Genomic DNA, 9,677 nt, shown 5'->3' with positions numbered 1-9,677 from the left:
GCATAGATTCTTTTCTCATATAATATAATCTAAATAGTTTCCCCTCCCCCTACTCCTCCCACTTCCTTGCCACCTCTTCTCCTATCCAGATCCACTCCCTTTCTGTCTCTCATTAGAGAAGAATGGGTTTCTAAGAGATAACAACATAAAATACAAGATAAAACAAAACCCATCATACTGAAGTTGGACACAGAAAGACAGGAGAAAAATAAAAGAGCCCCAAGAGAATTCACCAGAATGAGAGACTCAGCCATTCACACACTCAGAAGTCCCCTGAGAGATCTAAACTGAAAGCTAAGTATACTGGCAATTTGTTTGTATTTTAATAAATAAAGACTGCCTGAAGATCTGAGAATAAAACAGTCCCATTGGTCAGCCTTACAGATCAGTTTATGGTAGCACACACCTTTAATCCCAGTAACCACGATGACGGGCACCTTTAATGCCAGTAGCCACACTAGTTGCCATAGAAATCAGGTGGTGCGTGCCTTTAATCCCAGTGGTGCATACCTTTAACCCCTCCCTAGAGAGGAATATAAAATGGGGTGAAACAGCTCTCAGACACAGTCTCCTTCTAATGTCCTGGGAGACAGGATCGCCATTTCAGACTGAGGTAGAGGTAAGAGCCAGTGTTTGGCTGCTTTGCTTTTCGGATCTTCAGGTTGAACCCCAATTTCTGGCCCTGAGCCTTTATTAATCATGCTTCAGCTAAGCACAGGCACAAGGGACCTGGTGCCAACCCATCCACATAGGCCCAGCGATTGCTGCCTCAGTCTCTGTGAGTTCATAGGAGTTTCACTCAGTTACAAACACTTCTTTTGAAAGGGGAGCTCCCCCAAAGGGAAATGTGATTGAGCTAGTAAAATATTAAGCCACACCATTTAACTCTCTGACATTTAAGAGATTCTGTCATACAGTCCCAGAAATCATACATTAGATACATTTATTTTCTTTTTTGAATTTTATATTAATGTTTAATTTTTTTTCTTTTTTTCCTTTTTGTATTACTTAAAACAAATACCAATCCAAATTCCCACTTCTTCCCCTCCTCCCAGTCCCATCCCTCTCCCTTCACAGACCCTCCCTTCACCCCTCCAACCCTAAGGGAGTGCCATGCACCCCACCCTGTGGAAAGTCCAAAGCCCTCCCTACTATGTCTAGGTTGAGCAAGATTTAATTCAAAGAGAATAGGATCCCATGAAGCCGGTATATGCAAGGAGAGACACATCCCAGTGTCACTGTCAGTGGCCCCTTAGTCTGCCCCAGCTGTCAACCCCCTTCAGAGGGACTTGGCTGTTCCCATGCTCATTCACTCCCAGTCCAGTTGGAGTTGGTGAGCTCCCATTAGCTCAAGCAAACTGTCTCAGTGGATGACCCTGTCATGGTCTTGAATTCCTTGCTCATACTCTCCCTCCTTCCACTCTTCAACTGGATCTTGGGAGTTCAGTCCAGTGCTCTGGTGTGGGTCATTGCCTCTGTTCCCATCTGTTATTGGACAAAGGTTCTATGGTGATACTTAAGATAATCATCAGTCTGACTACAGGGGAAGGTCCTCTATTGCTTAGAGTCTCAGCTGGGTTCATCCCTGTGGGATGCATTTTCCAGCACATATATGTGCATACCCTACACACATGTGCATACTTCTAAACATAATATGCACACTCCAACACATACATGTGCATATCCCTACACATATGTGCATACTCTTACACATATGTGCATATACCTACACATGCATGTGCATACCGTTACACTCACATGAATGCACCCTATGCACAAGTACAATACATAAAGTCCCCTTGCCAAGGAAACGATATCTACAAAACACACACTGTAAGCTCAATAACTTTCTAAGACCTTAAGTTTAGTAGGAAAGGTATAAAAATAAAATATTATTTATTTTGGGTTTTGAAGTGAGCAAACTTTAATATTATGCTGTATTTTCAACTTAAAAATTCTAATAAGTGTTTAGCAAATGAATGAAAAGTAAAGAGTATAACATAAAACAAATGGGCAGATTTAATTCTGAATCCAATGTGGTAGAATGAAATCTTTTCATTTTCCCCCAATCTACCTCCCATGCATTCTGTCATAGGAAGACGCTGGTTGTTAAGGAAGGCATGGTTCAAAGCCAGGAAGAGGAAAAGCAATGCTTTCTGGGAATAGCAGATCTGTGCACATTAGATTTGAGCACAGAAAGAGAGGACACAGTATAGGATGACATCTGCAAAACAAGACAAGACAGGACAGATAGGAGACAGAGGGAATGCTCCAGGACAGAACCCGACGTGAGCTATTAACACCTATGACGTGAAAAAATTTTAACATAATAATAGATGTATGGAGAATGAGAAGATGCTCAACAGTAGTGATAGTGACTAGCATTTATTGAACTGGGTCTTATAAGTGCATAGAGAATTATGAAACTGAAAAATTATATGACGTATCAATGATTAAATTTAAAGGAAATGTTATAACAAGAGGAAACTCATTCTGTGTACATAGTGGTATTGACAGTTATTAATATAAACAGCATATTAATAAGATAAGTACAACTCATCTATGAGGCTAAAAGTGCTGATGCCACTGCCTCAGTTAGGGAACGGTGTGCAGGCTTACAGGTGGAATTTCATAGAATGTTCTCATCGGTCACACTGAAGGATAATGGATAATGTTGAAAATAGTTCATTCAAGTAAATGTGATATAGCAATATGTAACAATTTTATCTCTAAATAAATATGATACAACCTCCAAAGGCAACAGTTGAGAATTAAAATGTTTATTGTACAATGTAGGACCAGTGGACTAGACTGTTGCTTTGTTTAAAAATTATAATTTATAAAATTACCAAACATACTCATTTTATTCAAAATATTTAAAATAGGCTCCATCTATTGCAAGATAAATAAAGGACAAACAAACCAAATCCTTCAAAGGCATATTGTCACTAAAGCTTCTTCCAGGGCAAGTTCAGAATGGCAAGGCTTTCCTCTCATCCAGGTATGAGGTTTACAGATGGTTGACTAGCGTGTGCAAAAATGGCACCTGCAGCTTCCTCCTCAAGAATGTGTACAGCCTGCAACTGTTCACCCACAGACACCGCCTATCAAAACTAGCTAACAAGTACACTGAGGCTCCCGGTTGTGCAGTAGTTGGTGCGTCCCCACCAGAGAACACACAGTCCATCTGTCCGCAGCTTTTCTGTATGTGTGTCTGTCCTTTCTTTGCTCCCTCACTACCCCAATCAGTTTCTAAAGACCAAGCCATGCTGGAAAGAGTAATGGACAAGTAATGAACCAAAATGGAACTAACAGGAATAACTAGGCACCCAAGAAACAATTCTTAGGTCTAAGCATCTTCTTCTGAGATTAAGAGTTAGAGATCAAAGTTTGGGGGAGGTTTGTTGTTGCTTAATTGTTTTGTTTTGTTTTTATGGTGTTGATATTGGTTTTAAACTTGTCATTATGAAGTGTGGGATGGTTTGCAAATGCACTCTTGGCTTGCTTTGAATTCCTGGTGATCTTCCTGCCTCAGGCTCCAGAGCACTGTGGTTAGAGATGTGTATCACCATTTGAAAACAGTATGCCCACAATAACAGTCATTCTGTGTGCTGGCTCTAGTCAAAAGCTGCTGCATGGACCTTTGTGAAAGGTACAGTGGTTGTTGTTGTTGTTGTTTTCCAGACGATTTTGGCCACACACAAAAACACTCATTGGAATGTTTTATGAAGTAACATCATTTTCAAATCTAAAGAAATTGCCAATAATTGTTAATGCCCATAAATCCAGGCCTAAGGTTATATTTACATAATTGTCTACTGAGATTTTTCTGGAAGAACTAAGTACTTCAAACAACTTGCAAATATTTGATGGCAGATAATGAGCCCATCTACCCCCTGCTTCTAATTTTCTTCTTGGCATGAATTAATGTATATTGTGTGTTTTGTAGATGTGCAGTTCCTACATATGAGTGCATACATGCACAACCCTGTAGAGCTCAGGACAGGACACAGAATTTCTTCCTTAGTTGCTCCTCAGGCTTATAGCCTTGATGCAGGGACTCTCACAGACCTGGAAACTTGCTATCAGGTTTAGATTGGCTGACCAGTAAACTCTTGGGATCTGCCTGTCTCCAACCCTCAAGGAGAGGGCTGTAGGTATGAGTAACCTTGGCTGGCATTTTAGGAGGGCATTGAAGATTTGAACTGAGGTCTTCTTGTTTGCAGAACAAGAGCTCTTACTTACTGAGCAATCTCCACAGCCCCCATCTTATTGTTTTCTAATCTTCATAGCTTTACCACACAATTTGAATTTACCACCTAGTTTGCCAATCACCCATGTTTTCCTTTCTAATAAGCTGTGCCCTCCTTGAATGCCAAGTTTTCATCTTGTCCATGTTTTATGCTGGTGTCTGCTTTCTATTAACCCTTCACTAAATATTAGTCCACTTAGAGTGAAGAGTTATCTGATGCACTTATTGAATTAAATTAATTAGATTGAATCAGAATTTAATTTGATGTCATGGTAGGCAGACTCATAAAAGAGCTATCAAATGGGCAAAGCTTCAGATCATTAGGAAATATAATGTACAAAAGATGAATTCAAGTCTCAGCTGCCTCTCTTATGAGTTCCAGAACTTCACCACGAACACAATCTCCATGAGCCTCAGTTTCCCTATCATAAAAAGCAGATTTATTACTAACAACTATGTTAGTAATAAATCTATATAAAGTATTTAGCATAATACCTGCCCCAATTAAAGCTCTGTAAGTACTTGCCATATATATTGCTGCCCTTTATGTTCTAGGGAAACCTGATTGTGGTCACTGTTAGGATCAACCTGGTGTGATTTAAGTCTTTGAAACAGGGGTGTGTATTCCTGTCAGTCACACACTTTTCACAAAACCAGACGGACTTTACAATAGCTTCAGATTGTCACAGCATCCCCTCCAGTTGTAAACTGTGACTCGTTAGACTAAATCCGGACTGAACATTGTGTGGCTATTGAATGTCAGACTCTGTCTTGCCCTGACCTGCCTTGATGATTTGGTATGACAGAAAGCAATATGCTACTCTTCACATGATCTCATTGGATCTTCCTGCCAACCGCATTTGTCCCTCAAAGGAGAAATGATTCATGAGATCCAAGTGTCAAGCGTAAGAAGCAGTATATTAGCTCTTCAGTCATTTACCAGGCAAAACCTTCTCCGTTGCCAAGAGTGGCCTCCTACAGGTCCAGTGAGCTCTTGTCTCACTTCTTCTTATCAGGATTTCTCTCTTGAGATGGGCTGCCTAGGCATAAAACATGCATGTGTGCGTTCTTGACCCTTACTTGGTAAGGTAAATTTGCACTCTAGGAACATTGTTAAATACTCCCAACTGGGATGCATGCTCCCTTTTTCCTAGAGAATCTGTGGTCTTGTGGCTGCTTTAATTTGTAGAATATGGTGAAGGACATTGATCTTTCTACGGCTGTCATGAAAGGCTTGCCTTTCCCCTTCTCTTCCCAATTACTGTAGCACTCTCTAAATTGTTATGAACTGAAATATTAGAAGAAAGCCTTAGCCATGTGACATCAAGTAGACTCTCAGGTCAACAGTTGCAGCTGAAGCCAAACTCGAGTCAACAAAGTCTAGGGGTCATCTATGTGAGTGGAGGATTTCCATGGGATTCTGTACCTCGGCCACTAAAGGCATCACTATTTGCTGGTCTAGTCTCCCAGCTGAGCACCAGGGATGTAAAGCTGAGAAAGGGGTCCCTACTACCATCTGCTGATAGCCTTGGCCCCAGAATCTGAAAGTATAATGAAATGCTTGTTGTTTAATGTTAATAAATTAAGGATGACATAATATGCACCCAGTGGGAGCATGAACCAAAGAGGAAGTCAGTGAAATTTAAAACCGTATGGAAAAATCCTTGAAAAATATGCATGGGGATACGCATGAAACAAGATAAAAGGTACACCTGCATGTGTGTGCACACACACATACACTATCATCTTTTTTTTTCTTTTTTAAAAACTTAAATGTATAAGGAATGGCCCCCTAACTTACTTTACTCAGAAAGGGCTTAAAAGCAAACACATGCCTCTTAATATTCTTGTCCATCACTGATTTTTTTCATACCTAGACCTCATCCAGCACAATCTAATATTCCATCCCACCCCATGAAGGCTCTCAAGAGCTATACCAGAATGTTGGTGTCATTAGTACCGGAAACTTTTTGTATCCTTCAATAATGGTAATGACTACTTCACTTATACCCAATGGTCAAGAACTACAATACACAACCCTGAGATGGTCCCAGACACTCTCAGATATAGTGTGCAATTCAAGAGCTCAATACCATACAAAAGAATTGCAAGACAGAAACCTGAGATGGTCCCAGATACTCTCAGATACAGTGTGCAGCTCAAAAGCTCAATACCATAAAAAGGGGGTCACGTCAAACTTAAAAGTTGGTCTATGGAACAGATGCCTGGGTTGAATTTTTTTAATTTGTAATACTTTAAACAAAAAGATAAATTTTACCAGTCAACCAAGAAATACCCCAAACAGATTTCTCATGAAAACTTTGCAAAGTAAGGATGCCCTATACAACAAAATGACTAAGATGTGGGCCTTTGTTTTAAGAGAATGTCACTTTGTTATAGCCTCTTAAAGAAACCTCAAAACCCCATGAAGTAGACAACATTCCATCCAGAGAATAGAGCAGGACCATCTTTGAACACAGTGACATCTTTGAATCCAGTGACATGGTGGGAAACCACACACATATTAATGGCATTGTCCAGCCACCGTCAACTCGGGCTTTCCAGGAAGCAGTCTAGGCTTCTGTTTATAAACATTCATGATGTCACTGGGAAAGGTGTCAGAGAGCCTTGATTTCCAGGAAGGGAAGCGTTGGTTCTGTACCCAGGGCTCAAGAGTGGAACAGCAGAACAGTGCAACCGAGTAGAACATCACACACATGTTCACAGGAGAAGGGAAATCAGAAGCTTCCGAGGCGAAGCAAGAATTTCCAGGTATTGAACATCTGTGTTGAGTCCTATGGATTCCTTCCCAAAGCTCTGTGTGTCCGATGTCTTTTACTTTAGAGTTGAACCACTTGGAATTTTATGAAGATGTCCCCAGTAGTCCTTACAACCAAAGCATTCGTCGGAACTGAAGATGGAATTCAGCCGCCTTTTTAGTAGCAGCAAATGTTGTCACTTTCTTCCTAATTCTCTACTTCTGTGGCTTTTGTCTGTTCTCTCAAGCTATGCTCAGCACCCCCAAAATATAGACTCCGGCAATTTCCGTGATTAACTGTATGTGAGATACAGCTGTGTACAGGAATAAATGTTTTCAAATCTAAGAGGGGGAAAAATTCTGTCCTACTGGGTAAGAAAGAAAAAGATCATGATTTTGGAAGAATCTTTTTTTTTCTTTTATTTTTGGGGGAGGGAACAATAAAATCAAATGTTTATTTAATGCCTATTATATGATAAATACTATTCATGATACTTGGGACACATCAGACACTAAAACAAGGAGCCCTGCCCTAGTGGAATACACAGTCTATGGTGTGTTCCCACTTCAACTATGTACTGCTTGTTACCTTGGACAAGTTGCTGCACTTCTCTGCCCAGTGGGGGAACAAACAGGCTGGCTCAGTGGATTCTGAGCCTGGTATATTGCAGGTGATGAACAGGACACCAGCCCAGACTCTCCACCCAGGCTGCAGAGAGGCCTCAAGCCTGGTTTTTAATAATCAAGTACAGTGGAGAGAAGGGGAAAGAGGCTGAGCCACACAGGCTAGTGGGCTCTGTGGCATTCTGCTGCTGTTGTTTAGTGGTAGCCTCACTGGTCGGGTCTTTACCTTCTTCTGTAGCTGTTAATATGGTCTTGCTTTCTCTTTGGCATCTATGGCTGTCCCAGCAAGTGTTTTGGAAGGGGCCTCATCATGTAGTTTAACCAAGCTGTTTTCTCCATTGTCTTGGTCACATTGCTTCTGAAGCAGGCAAGACCAAATTCCTGAGCACCTCTGGAGATGCTAAAGCTAGAGTAGACCCAGGCTTGCTGACAGATTTTAATTCAGCAGCTGTTGTTGGAGTTCCCATGGTAAATACATTGTTTGTTCCTCTTCAATCATCAGATGGGTGTGGTTGCTGTTTCAGGTGAAGGTGGTCATGGTCCTAGTCTGTGGGTCTTCAATAGAGTCTTCCAGGATGTGGCCCAAGTAAGCAATGTTTACAGAAAGCAATCTCTGTGCCCAACTTGGCATCCCTGTTGGTTTTAGAGGTCTTGGACAGGCATCCCTAGGGCCAGAATCTGGCCAGGGGTCACCTCTGGGAGCATTGTGTCTTCACTAAGACATGTTTGCTATAGGGATCCAGTATCATTGCCAGAAGGCTTCAAACATTTGGTTCTAGGACCTTCAGAGTACTCTGTGACCCAGCAAATGCTTCATCATAATGCAGGCCAGGTGAGTTCAGCATCCACACAGCATCTGGGTGCAGAGCCTGAAGGGCTCGTGGCTCACCAGGCTCACAGTTTAGCGCCCATGTGCCCTGCCCAGGTCGCTACTGCTACCATGAGGGGCCTCATCATGTAGTTTAACCTACATGAATCTTTTCCCCCAAAGATTATTCAACACTATTTTTTGGAACTAAAGTAGGAGATATGGAAGAATAAGAAAAACCATAGACTAAAACGATCAGACAGAAATTATGCCATTGTAATTCATATTATCAAAACTGCATGAGCCCTACAATTTCCTTGGCATTTGCTAATGGTGTTATTGCCTGTCTGACCCAATGCACCTTCACAGTACAAATGATGGGACAAGATATTTAAGACTTAGCTACATGCCGTGCTTCACATTTGTAGCATTCCAGCTAAAATACCAAACGCCATCAATTAAAAAGATCTCTGTGTCAGTTATTTGGGAACTCTTGGGTAAGAAAGAAAAGTCCACCTACAAAGATCTTCAGAAGTAAGTAGGCTCAACGATAGATACCTTTACTAGTGAGAACCAGGATAAAACAGAGGGCAGATCATGAGCAGAGTCTGTATGGTAGGCTGACAGCTGACAGCTGACAGCTGGTCATTTAAAACATCCTTCCACATGACCTCACTGAATCCTGAAATCAAACGTGTGAGCCAGCCCATTCTTTCTATTTCATAAATAATCACCAGCTCACAGTAGTTCCCAAGGAAAACCTCTGCATATCACAGCTTCACGATAAACAATGCCTAAGTGAAGATGAGAAAGATGAGACAGCATCACTTGAAAACACATTTAAGAAAAAAAATAGGCTTTTGCTTTCTTAAGAACTGGAAAGTGAAATTAGACATCTGAATGTAGATATCTGTCCAGAACTGGAGGAGGGAGAATCAGCATAAATTACAAACACACAAAGGCAAAAAAATAAAAATTCTAACATTACAGAAATATAGAAAATAAAAAAATTAGGGCTGGTGAGATGACTCAGTAGTTAAAGACTCTTGCTAACAAGCCTGGTGACCTGAGATTAATCCCTGGGCTCCACATAAAGCATGGAAAGACTCCATGGCAACACATCTGGAGGTTAAAGGGCAGCTTGCAAGAGAGCACACACACAAAACTCAAGACAATTGTATGAAGTCTCTGGTGATTGTTGTTTTCTCTATACTTGGAATTGCATATTCCTTTAT

General features: G+C 41.1%; 1 pseudogene; it reads right to left on the bottom strand.

Annotated features, from left to right (window-relative positions):
• Positions 1 to 7,732: 7,732 nt before the first annotated feature.
• Positions 7,733 to 8,454, bottom strand: LOC142832965 (PRELI domain-containing protein 1, mitochondrial pseudogene; annotated as a pseudogene).
• Positions 8,455 to 9,677: the final 1,223 nt, after the last annotated feature.

Source organism: Microtus pennsylvanicus, chromosome 12, assembly GCF_037038515.1.
Source record: "Microtus pennsylvanicus isolate mMicPen1 chromosome 12, mMicPen1.hap1, whole genome shotgun sequence".
Classification (NCBI taxonomy): Eukaryota; Metazoa; Chordata; class Mammalia; order Rodentia; family Cricetidae; genus Microtus; species Microtus pennsylvanicus.
The sequence above is the reverse complement of the archived record's forward strand: the minus strand, read 5'-3'. Positions and strand labels throughout refer to the sequence as shown.